Raw genomic sequence first — 22626 nt, 5'->3', positions numbered from 1 at the left:
ATATGACAATTTCATATATGTATGTAACACATTCTGGTTACTCTCATGGCACCTTCTTTCATGCTTTCCTCATCCTTGTCCTTTCTCTCCTCTCTACAAGTTTCTTTCCCACATTTATGTCTTTTAATTTCTGGAACCCCTGTCTTTAATGGGGGTCTTCTTTTTGACCTTGGATTTGTACCTATCCATTGAAGCCTGTCAGTTCAGTGTTGGGTATACTGTGAACCCCGACTTCCAGAATCAACTGAATAGTTAATAGTACAAGAGATAAGAATAACATTTTGTAAGCCTCTTTTCAATCATTGATTGAGTGTTGACAGGCCCAGTGGATCCAAGAGAGGCCTCTGTAAGATCTTATTTGCAATTCCTGAGTCAGGCCTTGGCAGCATCACTTCCAACTCTTACATTTTTCCTGTTTCTTTTGTTCCCATGCTCCCTGAGTCTTAGGGGGGAAAAATTCTACCCTATGGACTACTAACATCCTCAGACACATTTTCTAACTGGATTTACAGTATGGGAGATGGATTCTTTCCTATGGAACCTGCATAATCTAATAAAAGAGTGGTTGGTTAGTCCTATTACGTGTCATTCCACTATTGCAACAGTGGACACATTTTTCTTGAGTAACATTGCAGTTTCTATGTTTCATACCTGGGTATGATCTTTTCTCCAGCATCTTGGTTAGCAACTTTAAGCATTGTAAATGCTAACCAACAGAGAGGAAACTTCCTGTCCACTACTTTATCTTTATTTCTTTATCCCTTGTGTGTTGTCGTATGTATGAGTGTGTATGTTTGTGTGTATGTTTGTGTGTATGTTTGTGTGTGTGTGTTTGTGTGTGTGTGTGTGTGTGTATGTTTGTGTGTGTGTGTGTCTGTGTGTGTGTATGTTTGTGTGTGTGTCTGTGTGTGTGTTTGTGTGTCTGTGTGTGTGTATGTGTGTGTTACTGTATATATACTGATCCATATGCTATCTTTATATTACATTTTCTATTTCATTTTTAATTCAAAGAATTTTATTAGAGTTTAAAAGAGAAGCCCCAGGATAGGCTAGCTCTAAATCTCAACAGCTTCAGGGGGGAGGATAATAGAGGAAAGCGAAAGAAAACGTATTTTATTTGGGCGAGTTGGAGGTCAGCCACACTTTCGATGAGTGGCCATGTGCTAGGGAGGGCAGATGTAGACAGAGAACGACTCCGAGCATCAAGGGACCTGTGTTCAGATAGGTGATGAGCAGAAGGGCCAGTGCTACTTCCGGACACTTAGAACCTGGGCATCTCCTGCTTTGCAAAGCATAGCCTCAATTCTCTAGTTTGATTGTGAATTAACTCCATAATAAAATTATTTAAAACCAAGAATGTGAATCCCCCAAATTGGACAATAATGCCATTTTTGCATGGCTCCCTTCCTTCCCCCTCACTACATTGCCTGTCTACTTTTGTTTGTGCAGCATCAACTAAAATATGACAGTCTTAAAAAGAATCAAATTCATTTTAAAGTTGCTTCTTTTGCTACTTTTTGTTTAAACTCCAATATAATCTGAAAGCAATCCAAAGATCAATTCTCTCTCCTATGTCTCTATCAGAGAAACATGAGGACGCATTAAATAGTACAATGTCTGTGGCCCTTAATCCCCCATTAGCTTTGTCCTTGGTGAATAACAGCAACATTGCTTAAACTCATTTCCTCTATTCTGTACATAAAGCTGATCCCTTCAGTTGCTCACATTCCTCTCTACCTGTGTATTTCCGAATTTAACACCTTATTAATCTAGACTTTTGTTAGTTCACATTTTTCTAAGCAATCTCCAGATTAGTTCACATTTTCACAATCCCTTCATGATGTATAAGACTGGTGTGTAACAGAGATTTGGGCACTGGCATCTCTGTAAAAGGCCAATAATTTATCTGTAGCATTTATTTCACTGTTATGAAAGTATTTATTTACATGTATTTTTCTTTTCCTTGAAAATCTTTAAAAAATACTTTCTGTTTACTTACAAGTAGACATCGCATTGCTCATACTTTTCATCTTTAATATTTCTGTGTTTGAAACACTATGTATCAAAAGATGGCCTAGTCGGCCATTACTGGAAAGAGAGGCCCATTGGACATGCAAACTTTATATGCCCCAGTACAGGGGAATGCCAGGGCCAAAAAATGGGAATGGGTGGGTAGGGAAGTGGGGGGGAGGGTATGGGGGACTTTTGGGATAGCATTCTAAATGTAATTGAGGAAAATACATAATAATAAAAAATATTAAAAAAAAAAAGAAACATTCAGGGACCTATAGACTTTTGTCTTTTGTATTCCTGGAGTTCTCCTTCCATAAATAATAAATAAAATGTAAAACTACATTTCCAATTTTACCATCATATCATTTCTTGATATTTTCTCTTAGATTTGAGGTCTCTTTAAATAATAATCTATTTTAATTCCTTTCATTTATGTTTTTCTCTATCAACTAATCTTTTTTTCAGCTTTAATACCCTTTACATGTGCAATATCCAAAATTTCTGACAAAATGCTATGCAGAATATCTTTGGAAATGTTTAGAAATGAGAAGGAAATAAATTTTGTTATGTCATTCTTTGTAATTTTTAAGATTTTTTATATGTATATTTTTGCCTGTGTATATGTATACCACACATTTATAGGCTACCTATGAAAGTTAGAAGAAAGCACCAGATCCCCTAAGACTGAACTTACAAGTAGTTGTGAGCCACCATGGGATGCCAGGAGTTGTGAGCCACCATGGGATGCCAGGAGTTGTGAGCCACCATGGGATGCCAGGAGTTGTGAGCCACCATGGGATGCCAGGAGTTGTGAGCCACCATTGGATGCCAGGAGTTGTGAGCCACCATGGGATGCCAGGAGTTGTGAGCCACCATTGGATACCAGGAGTTGAACCTAGATTTCCTGAAAGTTCCTTTAACTTAGCATCCATCTCCTTAGCAATTTGTTATGATAATTTTAATCACTATATAAAAATATTTATCTCAATTACAGAGGAAAGTAGCTATTTTAATATGTGTGTGTTCTTGAATGCTCATGTATGTGTGTGCTCATGTGTATAACTCTTGCTGGTATATATGCTCATGTGTGTGTTGTATTCATGTTCACATGTGTGCACTCAAATGCTTTTCTTGTAGTGTGTCAGAGTCTTGTCAAATCTTTTTTCAGGATTGATGGACACATGGACATATTCTTAAGTCTTTAGAAGTCAACGCTGTAGCTTTTGCACTCTGTATTTGCTAGATCTCATTTCTTTCTTCAGCATGTCATACATCTCAAATAAAAAAGTCATGAAGTCATCAAAATTTCTAAAGTTTAGATACTGTCAAGGAGTATAGTAATGTATTCTCCTTTTTTCATGTGTTCATTGGACAGGCTACTACTAAGCAGGAAGATGCCCTGGTACTACATAGAATCAGGCTTAGTCTGGGACTTAGACTTAATCGAATGTTTCCTCTGGTCTGTGTGGTGACCTTGCCCTTTCTTGTTACATGCCATTATGTTGAATACTCTGTTTTAAGAGTTCTTAGTGGCCCCCGAATAGAGTTCATCCTTCCTTAATACTCACTTCCTGTAGCCAAGCTCCAAATACCTGGCATATGGAATTTGTAACATTTCTCATTATTTTCAACTCAATGGTAAGTCTCTTCACAATCATATACCAGTAATACTCAGAGTATATAGCAAATTTTAGAAGAAATGAATTTAATTTTCTCCACTTTCTAATCAACTTGAATTAAAAGAACGGAAAATGAACTTGAGGATGTAGGAGTTACTTATTTGCAAGTTTTTAAAACCCCGTACCATTCAATATATTTACTTAATTATGAATAATACAATAATCTGTTCATTTACCAATTATATATCCACATTAAAAGCCACAAACACTACTTAGAATAGAATGACTTCTAAAAGTTGAATATTGTTTGGTGTTTATTTATGCAAGTGTGTGTATGTACTATTTGTACAGTTAATCAAGGGCATCATATACACTTGACCTGGAGTTAGATGTGAGTATGAGCTACTTGACAGATGAGCTAATTATTTAATTTGGATTTTCTGAGTGAACTGCAAATGTGCTTAATTGCTGAGCCATTACTCTGGCATCAAAATATTTAATTTTATAGATAAAATATAATTTTCCTCTCTAACTTCTATGATGACAAAGACTCTTCCTGCTCACTGAAGAGTATATAGACTATGCTTTTTTTTGGATATGAGTATAGATGTTTGTTGTTATTTCTTGTTTGCTTGTTTGTTTTTAGATTCCTTGAAATTTCTATTCAAAGGCATGGTCTTGGAAGTACTACACAATGAAATGGGAAAATAGGTTATCCATGAAAAATATAGAACTAAGTAATTTCAAAACAGAGTTGGTTAGAAGCAAATGAGATAAGTGACCAGGTATCAGGGCTTGTTTCCAGCCTGAGAACTGAATTCAACCCCAGGATTCACATGATGCAAGGAGAGACCTAACTCCCACAAATTGTCATTTGACTTGCACTTGAGTGCCACAGCATGCATGCATATGCCACATATTTACACACACACACACACACACACACACACACACACACACACACTCAGAAAAATAAGTAAATGTAATAAAAATATTTTAAGTAGAGCCAAACACTTTAAATTTATACTGATACATTCCCTAAAACATATTACATTGACTTCTAAAAACTGGTATGAAATCCTGAAAAGACTTGTTACTGGATCATAGAATGTACAACCCCATTTGTTCTAATCCCTGAGCCCAGAGCAGAACCCTGGGAAAGGACAGACCGGTTCACACATGGTCACACACAATTCTCCAAGAGTTTTAATTAGAACGCAAGTCATCACTGCATAAGAGATGGACTAATCCTTTAAGCAAGGTGTTAATTGTTAATCTTATTTTTCCTGCCTCATAGCATTGTATAACACTCTGTTTATAATCGGCTTCCTGTGGTAAAAGAATGGAATACTAAACCTTAATACATGTTTTCCCGTAATCATTTTAGTGGCCATGGGTCTTTATAATAGTAGCTAATCTCCATAACATCATCATTAGTGAATGAGGGGAACTAAAATTATAGAGACCCTTTGCTCTAATTATAGACTCCAAATTGCAAATCCATTCTTTAATCAACTGTAAACGCATTGTAAAGGGAACTGTAAGTTCTTTCCAGGGAGCAATATGCATTCAAGCTAGCAGAGTAGAACAGAACAATGTAATGTGCGTGGGGAATAATAATGGAGCATATTCTTATTGTGCCTTCATTGCAATATGGCTCCTTGCTAAGGGCATCACAGCACGTCATGTGTCTCTGCTTCTCTGCTTTCAGGATCATTATAAAGACATGAGGTTGGGATGTTGTTACATGTCCAAAGTTCATGGTTTCAGTGAAACAAGTATATTCTCACTTGGCTACTTTATCTAGGGTCACTTTATTTCCTGACTTTTCTTAAGATTTTATTGATAGAAAGAATTTTTATTAAAACCCAAGAGACACATGAACACAACACAATTTTTTTAAGTTCTCTGTCTCCAGGGTGGATTTCCTTCATTCTCAGCCTGTGTCATAGAGAGATTCCAAAATGTATTTCACTAATACCACAAATATTTTAGCATTTCATGTAAAAAGTGACGGATATAGTTTTTCTCTTTTAAACCATAGACAAGAACTTGATTTTAGTTGAATGCTAGACAATTTATGGATGTTGCTAGGACTCTTAACTAATTAGAGAAAATGGAAGCAATACATGGTTTTGTCAAGCATCTGCCATCTTTATTTTCTTGTTAAAGACAAGATGGGTAAGTATATATCTTTATTTTCTCTCCTTGTGGAAATGCAAGAATTAAACCACAGACTTCATCCAATGTTTCTCTTTAGAATCTAATGTTTTTTCCTTAGAAAAGAAAGAACTCCCAAAGTATCAATATCATTCTTTTCTTGTAATGATCTCAGCTGTTATTTTTCTATCAAGATTGACCAATAGTATTTTTCTCAGGAGCAGTACTCTCCCTTGTTTACCTGAAAACCTTCTAATCTCAAACCTCCTGCTCTCATTCTACCCTGTGTTACAATTGTTGACTTCTCGTGATTTTATAGGAAATAATCGTCATGAATGCTTTTATAACATCAAGGCTGAGAGGTTTGAAGGATCAGCTCAATGTGGGTCAGTAAAAGATAAAGCCGAAGCGCCTTAACTTTCCTTTGTTTGATCTTCCAGTGATGGTTTTTCTTTTAGACTGAAACAATCCTTACATCAGTTTTGTTGTTTAGATTCTGATTTTGATAGGAACACATAATTAAAAACAAAAGTCTGACTTTTCTAGGTAAGACTAATTTGGAAAGAATAACAGCACTCAAAATTAATAAAACTCAGTGTTTAGCTTTTAATATTCTAGTAGAAAAATATCTTTCAGTTTCCAAGAGAACTACGTGTTCATTTTTTTACCATGACATTTTTGTTCTACTTCAATATTCCTATGCTTTCGACAACAATTTTCTTATATTTGAATTATTACTGAGAGCTACAAAGGTTAACGTTAAATATATTAACTTTTTAATGTTATTCAGCTTTTTCCTCCATTAGTCTTCCCTAGACGTCAGTCATTATTTACATAATTATTTCGTCAATCTTGCCACAGCTTCTTACCTCCGGAGTGTAATACAATGAGCATTCATATTTCATGCTGTCCCAGAAAGGCCGAGTGTGAGGTGAATAGTGTAAATGACGTCCATTCATAAGATGACCTGGAGCAGGTCTGTAGCTTGGTGGGCAATCTGCTTAGGATCCAGGACACAATGGAACCTTAAGAAGCTGAGAGCTTAAACCAACAGGTGGTGAATGTACTGTAGTTGTCAGCTGGCCTTTGGAAGATGTACGTGGCATTGAAGACATAGGGTTTTCATTCTATAAGGGAATGCCATTCTCTCAAAACAAGCAATTCATCTGTTCATCAGCATAGTATGCTACAATTTGAGTACTTAGGATCTGAGGAAAAAATCTTACTACTAGCCTTTAATGCTGGTTTAGCATTAAAGCATAGTCTATAATCATTTTTTCCCATGTACCCTGCTTACCTTTACTTAGCTAATATTACTGGCAGTGTGGTGCTTTGTGAGGTGGCCAATATAACTTAGAACCTTCATGATATCTGTAAATTGCTTTCTGTAATTTTTAGTTATTGCCTGATGGGATTTATAAGTGCCTTAAGCATAGTCATAGGACCATATTGATGATGGGCTGTCCTACCTCTTCCTCCACTTGCAAAAGCTTTGAAAGGTGTCTTTGGAGAAGATTCGTAAAGCTTGTTCATGGTTTTGTTTTTCATAGAAATCCTGTAGCAAGAGTGGAGCCCATGTAAGTTTCAGACCCCACTTCCAGTAGAAGCTGTTCAGGCATCACAGTCCTCTCAACTTCCACTTGGAGATTTTTTAAATGAAGAATATAAAGTGAAATCTTATGACGGGAAGGACACGTTTTCTAAATTTTAATCATTTTTTAAACCAGTTTCAAGTTTTAGTTTTTCCCCTCACTGTGGTGGAGAAGACTGTGAAATTACAGTCAAGCCTCTCGGAGGGGAGAAAAGTTTTTTCTTGAAGCTCTGATCTTGAACCTCTGATCTTGCCCACCACTGACATCGGCAGATCTTTCTTTGAAAGGTTTTGTTCTAAATGTTTGTGACTCTAGAGATATTTTCTATGGCTCACTTTTAAGTTAGTAAGATTTCTAGATACTGTAATAAGGAAGACTTTTAAAATTTTAATTCACAAAAAGTTATTCACTTAAGCTATAATTCTTTCATCCTTAGAAATATTCCCTCACATGAATTCATGAAAAAATTTGAGCTAAGGAATGGCTTGTGTGGTTGTCACTCCCATTGTACAGTCCTTCACCAATGCTCTACCAGTGCTCCACTGCTTACATTAAATATGAAGAAGATTCACTTTATAGTGAGAATCAAGAGGATTTATTACAGTGATCTTCCCTGGCACAAGCAAACCCAGTATCTCTATATCTCTCCATCTCTCCAACTGGCCTCCACAATCCTTGTTTTATGACTTTCTCCTTAAGAGTTCTTCTCTGGCTCCTGCTTCCTTAACCAGCTCTCCTCCTCTTCAAACCTGTTCATAATCCTTAAGTCACTTTCTTTGAACTTATTCCAACTCCTTCTCATGTCTCACAAACTAATTATAAAAATTAAAATTCCTCCGGAAAAGAAACATAAAGAAAGGCATGTCCATATGCTCTTGACACAATTATTACCCATGCTTGGAAGCAATACTGAGCACTTTTTAAAGGAGGTGCACATACCTTATCTTTTGGAAACCTAGTGATAACCATGTAGAATACCGAGACGGTTTGAGTGTCTTCCACTTGTTTCCTCCCTAGTCTACTGATGCTTTTCCACTCTGCACTATGTCTATGAGAAGCTTCCCTTGACATGGTTGTCAAAACGTCCTTCTCCATAGTACAAGGAGGAGAATTAAGGGGAAGCAGGAGCTACGTTGGATTCTAATGCTGTTATCTAGGTTTCTAGGTTCAGTTCCTGCCTTAAAACAAAACAAAACAAAACAAAACAAAACACCAACCAAACAAACAAAAAAAACCCATTTCTCTCATTCTGATGTCATCCATCTGTAGCTGTAGGTCCCAGAGTACCTTAGTAACACTGCTTCTCCTACCATCCACCAACCCTAGGTTGGTCACTATGTCCCAGTTCAATGGCTTGAGGTCTTCATTCACCCCTTTGGAGGTAGCTCCTTATGCCTCTTTAGTTAATTTGTGTAGAAGGACTTTAAGTTGTGTTCCTCTTTTGCCATGTTACCAATTCCTCTGCGGACAAATACTTATTAAAAGTAGAAATGCAAACACCCAACAAACACATGAAAGATTCTCAAAACCTGTAGGCATCAGGAGAACACCAACGAAATATGCAACAAAACAAGCATATTTTACCACCAGAAAGTCTGTGGTTGGGGAAATGAAGCACAGAAAAATACACAATTTATCTGAAATCATATAAAATGGAAAAAATTTGAGTACTTCATATTGATACAGTCACATGACAGGTGACATCATTCCATCATGTTTACTGTAGCATGACACAACCTGAAATAGTACAAATTATGGTTTGGTAACATCACCCAATGCATGTAGACCTTTTACAGCTTGCCTTTAACCATTGATAACGAGAAAGTGAAAATGTATGTCTAGTCTTGTTTCTGCAAGCCGTGTGTCTGGATGACTGTTGACAATGGTCATGGAGACTATATAAGGAAATGTGACAGATGGGATGACTTTGAGCTGTTGTCTAAAAAGAGGCAAGGGAATAGCACTAAGAGCTCAATACAGGAGGGATAATACTGAATAATGAAATGTTATTCAACTATACACAAGAGTTAAGTATTGTTACTTTCAGGAAAATAGATGGAACTGGAGAATATCATATTAAGCCAGTCAGCAAAGTAGCTATTGCATATTTGTTCTCTCAAGTGAAACCTGAAAAAGAAAGTGCTTCCTCAGAACTCTTGTCTTTCCCCCAATTCCACAGAGGCTGACTGTGTTTTTCAGTCTTTTGGTATGATAGTCCTGATTGGTGGAGACTTTGGCCTAGCTGTGAGGTGTCCAGGCCCAGTTTCCTGACTGTCCTGGGGATGCTGTGTGGCATGTGAAGTTCTTGACTAACTGAGGTTATACAAAAGTTAGTGGGAAACCTAGATAGTCTGTTGTCTAGTAGATCAGATGACAGGGTTGCTTTGACTGTTCCTCTAGCAATTCACAGCTTCTTTACTGTCACGAATGCACACTCTTTTCTTGCTTTAGTTGACTTCTTTTTCTTCCTTGATACAATAAGAGATCTTTGATGTTGTTTTTAGAGGGACCACTTTGTGGATATCAACTCCCAGATACCTTCTCTTTCAGTGCAACACAGTTTTCCATATTGTGTTCCATCCCTGCTCCACTCCTCCAAGGGAGGAATCTAGCAAAGGAAAATCTTGTGAACATCTCTGCTATGCACACTGGTGCTGTAATCAGAGGTCAGAGGCAACCTCTATTCCAAAGAAGAATGTCGTAGGTCATCAGATGTAATGGTCTCTTGCTTCTACCTTCTGTGCATGCTTCTCTACGTCTTCTTAGACTCTGAGATAACAGAGTTCAAGGAAAGAATAAAATAAATAAATACAAGTATGATATATGAACAAACATATAAATGTATAGTGTGTGTGTGTGTGTCTGTAATTTAAGGGTTTTATTTGTTATTGAAAGGAAACTAGAGAGGATATATAGATATATATGTACATATATATTCCATCAAAGATATATTTATATTCCATCAAATTGCTAAAGTAGCATTTATGTAAGAGCAGAAGGACAAAAAGCCCTGAGTTCAAACTTCTAGTATATAAGTATAATTTATGCATGGTCATATGTGGCTATAACCACAGAAGTAGGGGGGAGTAAAGACAGGGGGATTTCAGGGAATATCTAGTTACCAGCCTAGTCTCAGGTCCACTCAAAATTTCTCAAAGGCATAAGTTGTAGTGTGATAAATCAGAACCCCCCCCCCACACACACACACCAAACGCATAATACACATGCTAAAGCAAGGCGCTTTGGGGAAGCATTTAGGAGCTAGGGAATATAATTTCAAAGCATTCTGTTACCTTTTATTTTTTGTGTTTCAACTTCATCATTTATAGTTAGATTGATTTCTTAGTGAGTTTATAAGTATAAAACATATTTCAGTTATGTTGAAAGGGAAAGCTGTGCACACGTGGTGTCTGTAAACAGAGGTATTTCTGTGTTACTGCTTTTAGAAGAAAAGCTGAGGTAGACTGTGTGTTTATAGATGCCTCCTAGGACCCTTCCATCTACACATGCTGTAAGCTCTTACTTTTACCTGGCAGCTCTCTCTAAGTCATTGCCATGTCTCCAGCCAATGACAATTTGAAACAGAGTACCTTTGTCTCATCCTTGTCCCCAATAAAGACGTTCCTGATGGACCTAATCTTTAAGAACCTACGTAGAAAGTGTTAAGTATTAAATGTTTTTCATTCATTATTTATTTACCTAGTAAATAGAGCAAAAAAAGACCACACTTCATAAAAATGTTTATATGTGAATGGAAATTATTGTTCTTTACCATTCAGTGGAGGAGGCGTCCATTTGCACTCAGGAGTCTGGGTAGTGTAGACGTCTTCGACATTCTGATGTCTATTCTATGCTGAATTTGTACATCTGAGTTAAGTAGAGTGTTGGAAAATAAATAACGACACTCCACATAGATTTTATTAGTCACAAGATTTTACCACAAACATTTATGATTGTAAAATAAGTCTAATGCATTTGGTAATTGATTGGCGTTAATTAGGGGATGTTTTTCTTTTATCAGGGTTATATTTCTGACACTGAGATGTAAGATCTGATGCCTAGTTTGTTTGTTATGCCACTACCCAGTGGGAATGTACATAAACCCTGAGAAGTTTGACAGATTTTCCTACAATTTCAGTTCTGAGTTTCAATGGTATATGTATTCAGTTCCCTCACATCACATTTTCCATCATTTGCTAATTATATATGTGTGGATATTTATACAAACCAGTATCATTTAAAATATTGTGATGTTTAATCTTTATTATCTACTTGACTAGCATTAGATTCCCCTAGGAGATACACAGTTGGCATGCCTACAAGATGTTTCACAGAAACAATTAATTGAGGAGGAAAGATCTGCTCTGATTGTGGGCAATATTTTCCGTGGACTAGGGACTAAAATGAATAAAAAGGAGAAAGATGGGTGAGTGAAACCTTTCACTGATCTTTGATTCCTGGTGAGCAAAGATGTGATCAGATATCCTCACATTGCTTCAGTCATAGCAATGATGCGCTCCCATGGCCTTCCTTTCTTGTCTGTTTTTCTCTCCTTTCTCATAGTTCATAATTTCACTTTTGAGACAAATACACGCTCCCTTCATTTGTTTCTATTGGATATTTTGTCATAGCAGCAAGAGAAGTGACTAATGCATACAGGAGATGATGCTGATGCAGGAATGCATACAGTATAGACCTGGAGCCCTCCTATGGATGTCCTAGTGAGTTCAGTCCCAACAATCACCTTCAGTCTCTTGGAAGTCATTCACTTGGCAGTGTATCCCTATGTTCATGTCTTCCAAATTAACTGCTATACATGGCTACCCATCTGATTCCTAATTCTTCTTTCTGTATTCTAATCTCGCTTCACAAATCCAAGTAATAGGTAATTTGGTTCCTCAGGGGAGAATGTAGAAGTGTGCATGATTAATTGAAAGTCAGGAGAGGTGTAGCTGGGTTTGCAAACACTTTATCTGATGCCTCATTTCATGATTGGTTTCAAGGTTGTAAGAAGTGACACAGGCTGGCTTTCAACAGAGAGGTGGAACCACTTGGTATTGAGTAACACACTGTGTGGCTCTTCCCCAGGGTAGACTGTTTCTTAGTTGCTCTTTTTTTAAAAAGTTATTTTATTATTTATTATTTATTTTAAAATTAAAATATTAAATGATAAAATAAACAAACTAATGTGAGTATACTTTGGTAAGGTAAGGACACCAAACACTTGCTTTTTCCTTATGGCCTTATGGCCAACAGTTACTCTCATAACCAAAAAATGAGATTCACCCATTTTTTACTTTAAAGAAATCCAAGATCCACTTTAAGGTGGTATTTGGAATATTTCTTTTTATAGGCTAGGTGGAAATTACATTCTATGATTTTTAGTACATAGGATTGAGAGTTTATAAATGTCACTTTCTGTCTGGTTATCAATAACCAGATAGTCACTTTCAGTATTTCTGGTGAATTGATCTGAGAACCTCCTGTAGATACAAAACATGTATATATGCCCATTGTTTGTGTAAACTGTGGGATATCTACAGCCCACCTATGCACATAATCTTGTGTACTTTATTTACTTATATTTAACAAATAATTTAGAGTTATTTTCATTTGTCTGTATGTACCTGTGTATACTACTATTTATTGTCTGTCTGTCTGTCTGTGTGTCAAAGCCAAATGATGTTAGATTACTCTGAAGCCAGTCACAAGTGACTGTCATTGCATGACAATGCATGACAATTGCATGACAGTACTGCATGCAATGACATCCTTTGCAAGCAGCATTTACACTGTATGGCTTAAGAGGCGAGATAACAAAGTAGCTTTGTGCATTGTTACACACTTTCTGCAGGTATTTTTGTTCAACAGTTGGTTGAGTCTATGGTTTTAGAAACCTAGGATAAAGAAGGCTTTCTGCTGTTGCTTAAATGCATAAGCATATATCAAAGAATGATTTTTCAACAGCCTATTTCCACATTTTTATAGTATAGTATAGTATAGTATAGTATAGTATAGTATAGTATAGTATAGTAGTAGTAACAGCAGCAATAGTGGAAGGTGGTGGTGGTGATTTTGGATTGATTGTTTAGTTCGGTTTGGTTTAATAAAGCACATATGATTGAAAAGCCAGTTGTACCTCTCAGCTACAGGTGAAACTCGGGCTCATGTTTAATATAAAGGAAGAATCAGCTTTGTGATTTTTCTCATTCTTCACATGGATTTATATAAGTTGTATAACATTTCGTTTAAGGTTTTTATATATCCATTGCATATTGCTAGGATTAATTAACACTAGCTCTTAATAACACGTTTAACAAATATATTGTAGAAGATCTTCTCTCCATTACCTTAAAAAACAAGCTTACATTTGGGTTTTTAGATTAGAAATCTTGAGATATTTGGAGGCTCTGATGGCCTAAGTGTCTCTCCCTTGGGATTCATATATGCTACATTGGAGACCATAGACAGAAAAGAGTCAGACCTTGGGACTTATATATCTTACACTGAGAACCACAGATAGGGAAGACCCAGAGAGCTATGTTTCAACAAAAAGTGTGGTGGGGAAACGTGTAAAATTCAACTATCGAGCTTTGATATTTGTTCAGAACCCGTGGACCTGTTCTTGTTCTGAACTGTGTCCTGGGATTCTATCTACCAGGGAATTAGGTTTGGCCATTGCTTGGGTTGCCTTACAGACATAGAAGCATGCTTTCCCAGGACAACTTCTGTTATTCACATCTATAATCTCACCTCACTTCTTCCTGACATCATTGAGAAGTCAGGAATATTACCATAATGGTTGTTGGAATTGGTCAGATAAAACTGAAACCAAGTTAAGCTTCATGGTTTTAAAAGATTTTCTTCAGTTCCCTTTAACACATAGAAATGCCAGTTTTGAGCTTCTTTAATACTTCAAACTAAAAAGATATGCAAATTCTTTTTTGATTTATCTATCTGAATAATTTGGTTGACATGTTTTTGTGTTCTCGGTATCATTACATATTATTCAGGGACTCTTGGTATCTTACAGAATTCAATAGACAAGAGAACACCTCTCCTTATGTACTAACTTCAATTACAGTTTCAACTTTTCCCTTCAACTGATAACCAGAATTAGCACAATATTCTACTCTGGGGGAAGCAATTGTCTTATTAAAAAGAAAAGAGCAAATAATCGTTTGATTATAGCTTGAGTTTTGTGCTTTCTCAGCAGTATTAGTAGAATTACACTCATAGGCATCCAAATTGGGTACCAAGTCTTTTCTCTCAGTCCTCTTCCTAATAGACTGGTATGGAATGCATTCTGTCATAGTTAATGTTTCCACAATTTATACTGAACCAGGCCAACCAAATGGATGATATTAACCACCAAAACTTCCTGCAATTAAATGGCATATTCTTCTGACTATACTAAAAATGCATTCTACACGAAGTAAATAGCATTTGAATACTGATATGATGATATGAAACTATACAGAACAATGAAAACCTAAGATCAACGATATAGTCAATAATTGCAGTCTTTATGTTCTCAAATTATATGGATTGGTACTTACAACTGGTACCCTCATATATTTTGTGTCTTGTTTTGTTTTTAATTTGTTATCCACTAAATTTAACCAGGACTGTCTTGTTAACTTAAGCATAAACAACTCATTGTTGACTATATCATAATGACTCCCCCCTTCCCAGCAACCACCATTTAGTAATAGCTCCCTAAAGAGGAGCAGGCCCCATGATCCACTCCGCAATCTATGAGTAATTTTAACAGGCCCAGTCTTATACAGTTCCTGAATAGGTAACCACAGTTTCTATTTCAAGCATGCAGTGGCCATATTGTACTCAAAGACAATATTTCATAACCCTAATTTATTATGTATTTTTCCTACCTCTTTCTGCAGTGTCCCAGTGTTAAGTCTTGAACTACAAATAGTGAAATAATTTATGATCTAACAGAAAGTTAGTTATATTCAATATGACTAAAAGTGAATACAATTTGATATTTTGTGCCTGAAAATTGGCTATCAACACTAAGAAGCTTTATCAAATCAAGAAACATGTGAGATATTTGTCACATATTATAAATGTATGCTATATAATCCAATATATCTAAAACAGAGTTGTATCATGTAACTAGAGTTAAATCAGTTATCATTTATTTTGTGGTATTTATTTTCATACTAACTACTAAAATCCAGAGGTTGTTTTTTATTTACACTACAGTTTGGAGTAAATCTCTGTGTGGTCATCATTAGATACCATTGATTCATAGACGTTTCTGCCTCAATCTGAAAGTTTTGTAGAATAGATGTTAACTCTGGGGAAACAGGACCATATGTTACTTAGGGTACTCTACCTACTAGTTGAAATTCTTAGCAGTTGTGATTTTGAGCTAGTTTTGTTAACCCTTTATTTCTAGTTACATGGAATTAATGAACTCTTAGTGAGCCCAAGGTACTCCATCTGCTTGTATTATCATCTCTATAACTAGCCATGCACAAACACACATAAAGGTTTAGCTCTTCTTTTATTTATTTTATTATTTTATATATATGGATGATTTCCCTGCATGTATATGTGTGTACCTCTTGTACTTCTGGTGCCCTTAGAAGACTTAGAGATGGTAGTGAGCTGCCATGTGAATACTGTGACTTGAACCTCTGTCTTTTTTTTGAGTGCAACAAAGAGATCTTACCTGTGGAGGCAATTCTCCGGACACAGATTTAGCCATTAGAGTTTTCCACTGTTTTGCTAAAATACCTGAGAAAAAGCAACTTAAGGAAAGAAGGTTTGTTTTGAACTGTGTTTTGAGGATGTAATCCTTCATAGTGAGGAAGGAGTGCTAACAATAACAAATCATGCCTACGGTAGCAGAACTGTGGTTATTTGCCCATATTAACAATAGACTAGGTAATAATACCAGAGTATCTAGCTAGGCTGCACCTCCTAAAGGTTCCACAGTTGCAAAACAGGCAACTAGAGGTCCAATAATCAAACATATGATTCTGGGGAGGCAATTTAAATATTATTATTATTTTTTAACTTTTTAGAAAAAAGTATAAGTACACATTTTTCCTTTCCTTTCTTTCCTCTAATTTTTCCTGTATAAACCACCCCCTTGAAATCATGACCTCTTTCTCCTTAATATTTATTGTTTTACACACGCACACACACACACACATGCCTAAATACAACTGATTAATCTGTCTTGTGTTACTTGTGTGTATATGATGTCAGGGCTGACCACTTGGTATTAGATAACCAATTAGGGGGCTCATCGCTGGGGAAGACTATTTCTCCTGCTCTCAGATTACTTGGTTGGTTGTAAGATTTTTTTTTTTTTTATCTACAGGTGGGGGCCCCTGATGATTCCTCATTCCATGTTAACATGTCTATTGGTGTTCTTCAGGGAGGCATTTTACATCTAAACCATGGCAGCCGGGGTTTGCCCTGGCAACTGCTCCTGTTGATATAGCCAACACTTCTGCTTCTCTGCCTGGGCTGTGTCAGGCGGAACCTGTGCAGCTATTCTTCTTGGGAGCAGCAGAGTAGACGGGGTCAGACGCCACTGCACTGCACATGATCCTGTTGGTGAGGAATGTTTTTCAAGCAAGTCCTGATTTGTGCTGTTTGGCATCTGGGCAGAGAAGCTGAGAGCTTTTGCCTGAAGTGAACTGAATGGCAATGTACCAGATTTTTCTTTTCATTGTGGGTAAACCAATCCTCAGACACGCTTTTCTATGTGAACATTTTTATGTCAGTGCTTTGAAATGGAAGGCAGTGTTGAAAGCAGTAACTAGATGTGATCGTGGCTATGTTGAAAAACATGGACACAAGTGATACACTTTGCCTATTCACAATCTCTGCAAATATTACCAATAATGAACTTTCTGGATACTTTATATTTCATTCTGAAACAAATTAAAAAACATATGCAATTGTTATTTACATATTTTAAGACAATTAGTAGAAACTTTCTACATTCTATCTTGAAGGCTTTTAAACCATGTTATATTCTTGGAGTTGCTTGGACGTTTGTACTATTATTTTTTTTAAAGATTGGCAGCCAAGTCCAGACTTAGGTTGTTGGGAAAAGAGAAAAGTATGACCCCCTTCTCCGTTCCTCTGTCTGTGACTTTCAACTCTTGAAATAGATTTTTCTGAACATGATGATGATTTCATTACAGCTGCAGGGTGTGGGTTTGGAACCCAGTACGGGGAAAATGTCCAGATGCAGTTTATTATGACAATGTCAATTATATAGATTCAGAGCACCCTTGTCTTATGCATATCTCTCATTGGTCCCAGAGATGAAAACACATCTATGGTCTCGGCTCCTGTTTCTCCTTTTGATGAAGAGCTGCAGATATATGTAAATAACTATTGTGATGTATTTTGCCAGTAGCATCTGCACACGGACAGGCTTTTCCACTCAAATCAGTTAATATTCCATTGTTAGGGTTCTGTCTTTTATATGTAAAGACATTCAGGAAAGGGATTGGATCACTACACAAACAACAGGGTTCTCAGACTTGGCTTTGCACTGTGACGTTCCTGCCAAAGACTATTGGAGTCTCGGTGTTTGTTCAATAGGTAAAACAACACAAGCTTTTGCCTGTCACAAGTGGTGCTTCATTTATTTATTTAGAGTCCTTCCCTCCTGGATTGCTACATCCTGCTCTGAAAATACAAGCATATGGCTTCTGACAGCTCTGCTTTCTGCTCCGTCAGGATTCTACTTAAGCTACTTGTTTCTCTTTAAGAAAATTACCTGCCTTCGCTCTACCATCTCTTGAGACTCCATTTACAATCAAAATGCAGGTATTTACATGGTGAAGTGATTAAACAGACAGGACAGTATAATAACAGCCGTCTCTGGAATCTCACAGAGTTTTCCTGTGCTTCGGGGGAAGTGTTTAGAGAAAGCAGATGAAAGAAACACATCTAAATATGGATGAAGAACAATGTGGAAGGAAGGTGCCATTCCAATTCCAAATGTTTGTCCCAGATTTTACTTGCCTTTTTTCAGTTGTGCAAGGCTCTTAGAAGCTCTGGGCCTATCCTAACTCATGGCAGTGTATATATAGAAGACAATGGTGGCCCATCTTTCTTCCTCTAGCATCTTTACTTCAGGGATTTATTACATACATGCAAATGTCAAAGTTGGAAATCCCTGTGTAGGTAGGTGAATCACTTTAGAACAAAAAGCAAATGCTACCCTAGGGTGATTGCTAGTGGGATTGACAGTTTTTCCAGTCTCATTATGTCAGTTTCTTCTTAGCTCATGTGTGTAGGACCTTTTATTTAAGTCATTATCTTGAATCCTCTAATTCCATTTATTAGCTAGGATTTAAACAAGTTGGAAGTCACCATGAAAAACTAGATAGAACTTCAACAGAGGAGACAGAAAATGTGATTTCAAGTCAAAACATTTTCCCCAATTCCAGGGGAACATCAGATTATGGCTATGCTCAAACCACTGATGAGCATTGTGTTGACAGTGCTGTAGTTGAAGGTACCTGGAAAAGGCTGATGTGACTCTTGGTGCCTATATGTGGAGAATACCTCCAAGTCCCCAAGTGAAGGAATAGGGAACAGATACTTGGATGTCATGGTCTTGAGCCGAATTCTGATAATATTTATGTTGTCCTAGACTAAACATGAAAGTTATCCATACTTCAATATGTGTGACAGAATTCTATTTCTCTCTACCTCTTTCCCAAATTACTGAAAAGATCAAATGAATAGCCATGTGTAAAAACAGGGCACAGAGTGCAAGGAACCACTGAAAACACACTGCTCATTTTTTGGGCACTAGATTGGCCATGTGCTTTTAATCTTATTGTTAGCTATTCTTTAGAGCCACCTTCTATGATTCTTTCTAGAAATGTATCGTCTTTTCCCTGCTAAAACAACACCTTGAAACAGGCCACATGTCTTTTTGTATACCCCATTGTGAGGCTGAACAGGATGAGGCAGAATTCTTGGTCTTTAACAGCACTATGAAAATTCAGTGGCATAAGTTAGTCTTTGCTTTTTCTTGACCTTTCCACTCCTATGACTGAGATATGTTGAGCCCCACTGAACTCATATCAGAAGTGATTTGATATACAGTGTGCACTGCCCATCACTCCAAGTCAACTTGCAAGAGATCATGGCAAGTTTCTGTGTAGTAAAATGACCACCAAAAATACAACTGATATTAACCCAATCCTATGTGTTCTCACAATGAAAACAGTTGTTTGGTTCTGTTCATCTGGGGTGACAGAAAAGTCTTTTAGAAGGTTACAAATTTTAAAAAATAGGGTATTATCTTGGAGACTTCTCAGGGTATTGGAAGGGTAATGATAAATTACTGTGTAAAATAAGGGAGTTTGATCTAAGGCGAATGTGGTTATTGTGGTCTTAGTCTGTTACCTGGGTAAAAACCACATCTATCGAGAAGAGGCTTGCCTCTAAGCATCATGTCTCTACAGTGAACATAATTAACTATTGTGGGGTTCACTAAAGGTCTTTCAGTACATAATGTGGATTCTTGGAGTATACAACACATTTATTTTCAGAGAAAAGAAATCACATATTTCTTGAAGCTTATCTCCACCCTCAATCTCATTCCACCCATTAGAAAATTCTTCTTGGACATCAAGTATCCCCAGTGAGCCTGCATGTCTTCCAATCTGCTGGAATTTGTTTGTTTGTTTTGGTTCCAACTTTAACATGGGTTATATTTCATCATTAGAAGCAGCTATTGTAACCAGTTGGCATCTGACTGGCCCTGATTGGCTTTGCCTGGTCTCATTTAATAAAGGGATTCAATTCTAGAGTTGGCAGTGCAGATGGAATTGGATCAAACGAACGGAGAGAGGGAGCTTTTAAAAACCAAACATTGCCAAAAAGGTGAAGCCCAATTGCTAATTGACATCATGTTCATGATTCATGACTGCTTTATATGGTATGCAGCCGCCACAACTAAAAACTCAGCAGACCAAATACCAAGGACATGACAAGAGACTATTCGCCAGTAGCTATTTTGACTCTGCATGTGAAAGTTGTGATTTTTGTGGGTTGAAATGCAACTTCTTTGAGCCAAAATTACAGCTCAGAAAGTCAATGTTTTCAACAAAGCTCTATAGAATTAAAACTTCAGTAATTACCAAGTCCTACCTACTCCATGAGTGCCCAGGATTTACACATTAGTGAGACAGCAAGCATCCTTGGCAGGCTTCTTAATCCAAGCAGCTCTTAAAAGCTAGAAGTTGATGTTCAGAATCATTAAGCCTGCAGTCTCATTTTGCCTTAAAAAATTTTAGATGTTTTCTTCTAATTACAGGGACAAGTTTGTTCAGGACTCCTATTTCTTTGCTAGCGAGTTAAGTCAGTAACCCTTCCTATAGAATATCCAAACCTCTCAAACTGATTCTACTTGTAGGCCATACTTTCAGGGCATCCTTCTGTGAGCATGAGATCATCTTAAAGATGCTGTAACATATGTCCTAAGTTATGAAGTCAGAATGCTATATGGTTAACAAGGTTTCTCAGTGGTAGGCACATTGCCGTGCATATGAATTTGAATAGCAGCACTATTGAGCATGCATGAACTTCTACAAACTTGCATTTTATCCTGTACCCATCTTACAAACAGCAGCAGACAGTAGTACTGTTAGTCACCTGTTGGGGGGTTCTCATCCCCATCTCTCCCACAGATGTTGATCTCCTAGCTTTATATGCTACAGCCCCATCCCTGGGTATTCAAGTCATCGCACATCTGGGCTGTTGCTCTGCACATTGTTGGCCACATACACTAGATCTCATTAAACTCACCCAAACTTTCATTAGCATAATTTTATGTAGTCATTCTCTTATTTCCTCAATTTCTTCTCCTCCTTGAATTCCTTCTGCTGATTATATATACATAAAAAAAATTCTGAAATGCATCTTTGTATCAGTTCCCATGACTTCATTGTCATTCCCTTCATTCCAACTTCTCCCTCCTTTATACTGAAAATACCCTGCTAGCCACAGCCCAGTTTGGGTCCTCTTAAAAATCTGTACCCATCCCGCAAACAACAGAAGGGATATTATCACCTCCTTAGGACTCTTGTAACATATATTGATACCACTTTTCACAGATCTAGGAACATAGCAAAATAATTACATGTTGTCTGTCGCTCCTTTCCTAAATCTGGAGAAAGGACCTAGATTTTGTTGTTATTTTTTATTAACACTTACTACCAAGGAGATTAAATGATTTAGTTAATTGTACAAAAATATGTTCTTCATATTAAAATCAGTATAAATATTTTAAAACATCAGTGTGCTTGGCTCAAACAATTTGGTCTAAAACTTAAAAATAAATTACCAATACCAGTTAAACTTGAACAAATTAACATGAGAATACTTGGAAATATGGAATCATAATTTTAATAAGTATACTCTTGAATGTTTCACATTTTAATAGATGTACATCATATACCAATTTAAAATATTTTTTCTGGAAATGAATTGTTAAATGTCATAATATCATTAAATAAATAAAGATAAACAAATATCATAGATTGAAATAAATATAAATAAATTTTAATATTTTTTGAGGAAGTCAAAATATTAAATGCTGAAACTATTTTGAATTTTCTACTTGATCATTATTATTAGATCATAACAAATAGGGTTTGAAATGTTAATTAAAACTAGTCTTGCATAAACTGTGATTTTTGTCCCTGGAAGCCTCAAAGCTCTTTATGTGGATGTCAAGAGAAAGTGAGTGCAGAGTAAGACAAGCTCTCCAAACTTAACAATTATGGAATTAGAATGCCAGATGCTGAAGGACAACCATTTCCCTATAGAACATTGTCTTAGCAATCACATCTCTTCAGATGTCTTGAGAGATTTTGTCCATAAAGAAAAACATTTTACAAGATGGTATACGTCTTGTCTTGAGACACTGAGAAGACATGACTTCAAGTCATGGTTATATAAGCAGGTGACCTTGCAAGGATGTTTAACATTCCTGATAACTACTTTCATAAAACTTGTCCATCATTCTTGGCACTTACTTAGCAATATTCATAAATGTAACACCTGCATATGTTCCTATTCATCTTGACTCATATCCTACTCAGCATAATAATGTATAGAAATAAAATATAGAAATTTCCCGCAGCAGCAAATTCAGAGCTTCAAGACAGTTGTAGGCTAGATACCAGGTTTTGCACATGATAGAAACAATACCTTATTATTTC

Source organism: Mus musculus, chromosome 8 (assembly GCF_000001635.26).
Source record: "Mus musculus strain C57BL/6J chromosome 8, GRCm38.p6 C57BL/6J".
NCBI lineage: Eukaryota > Metazoa > Chordata > Mammalia > Rodentia > Muridae > Mus > Mus musculus.
The sequence above is the reverse complement of the archived record's forward strand: the minus strand, read 5'-3'. Positions refer to the sequence as shown.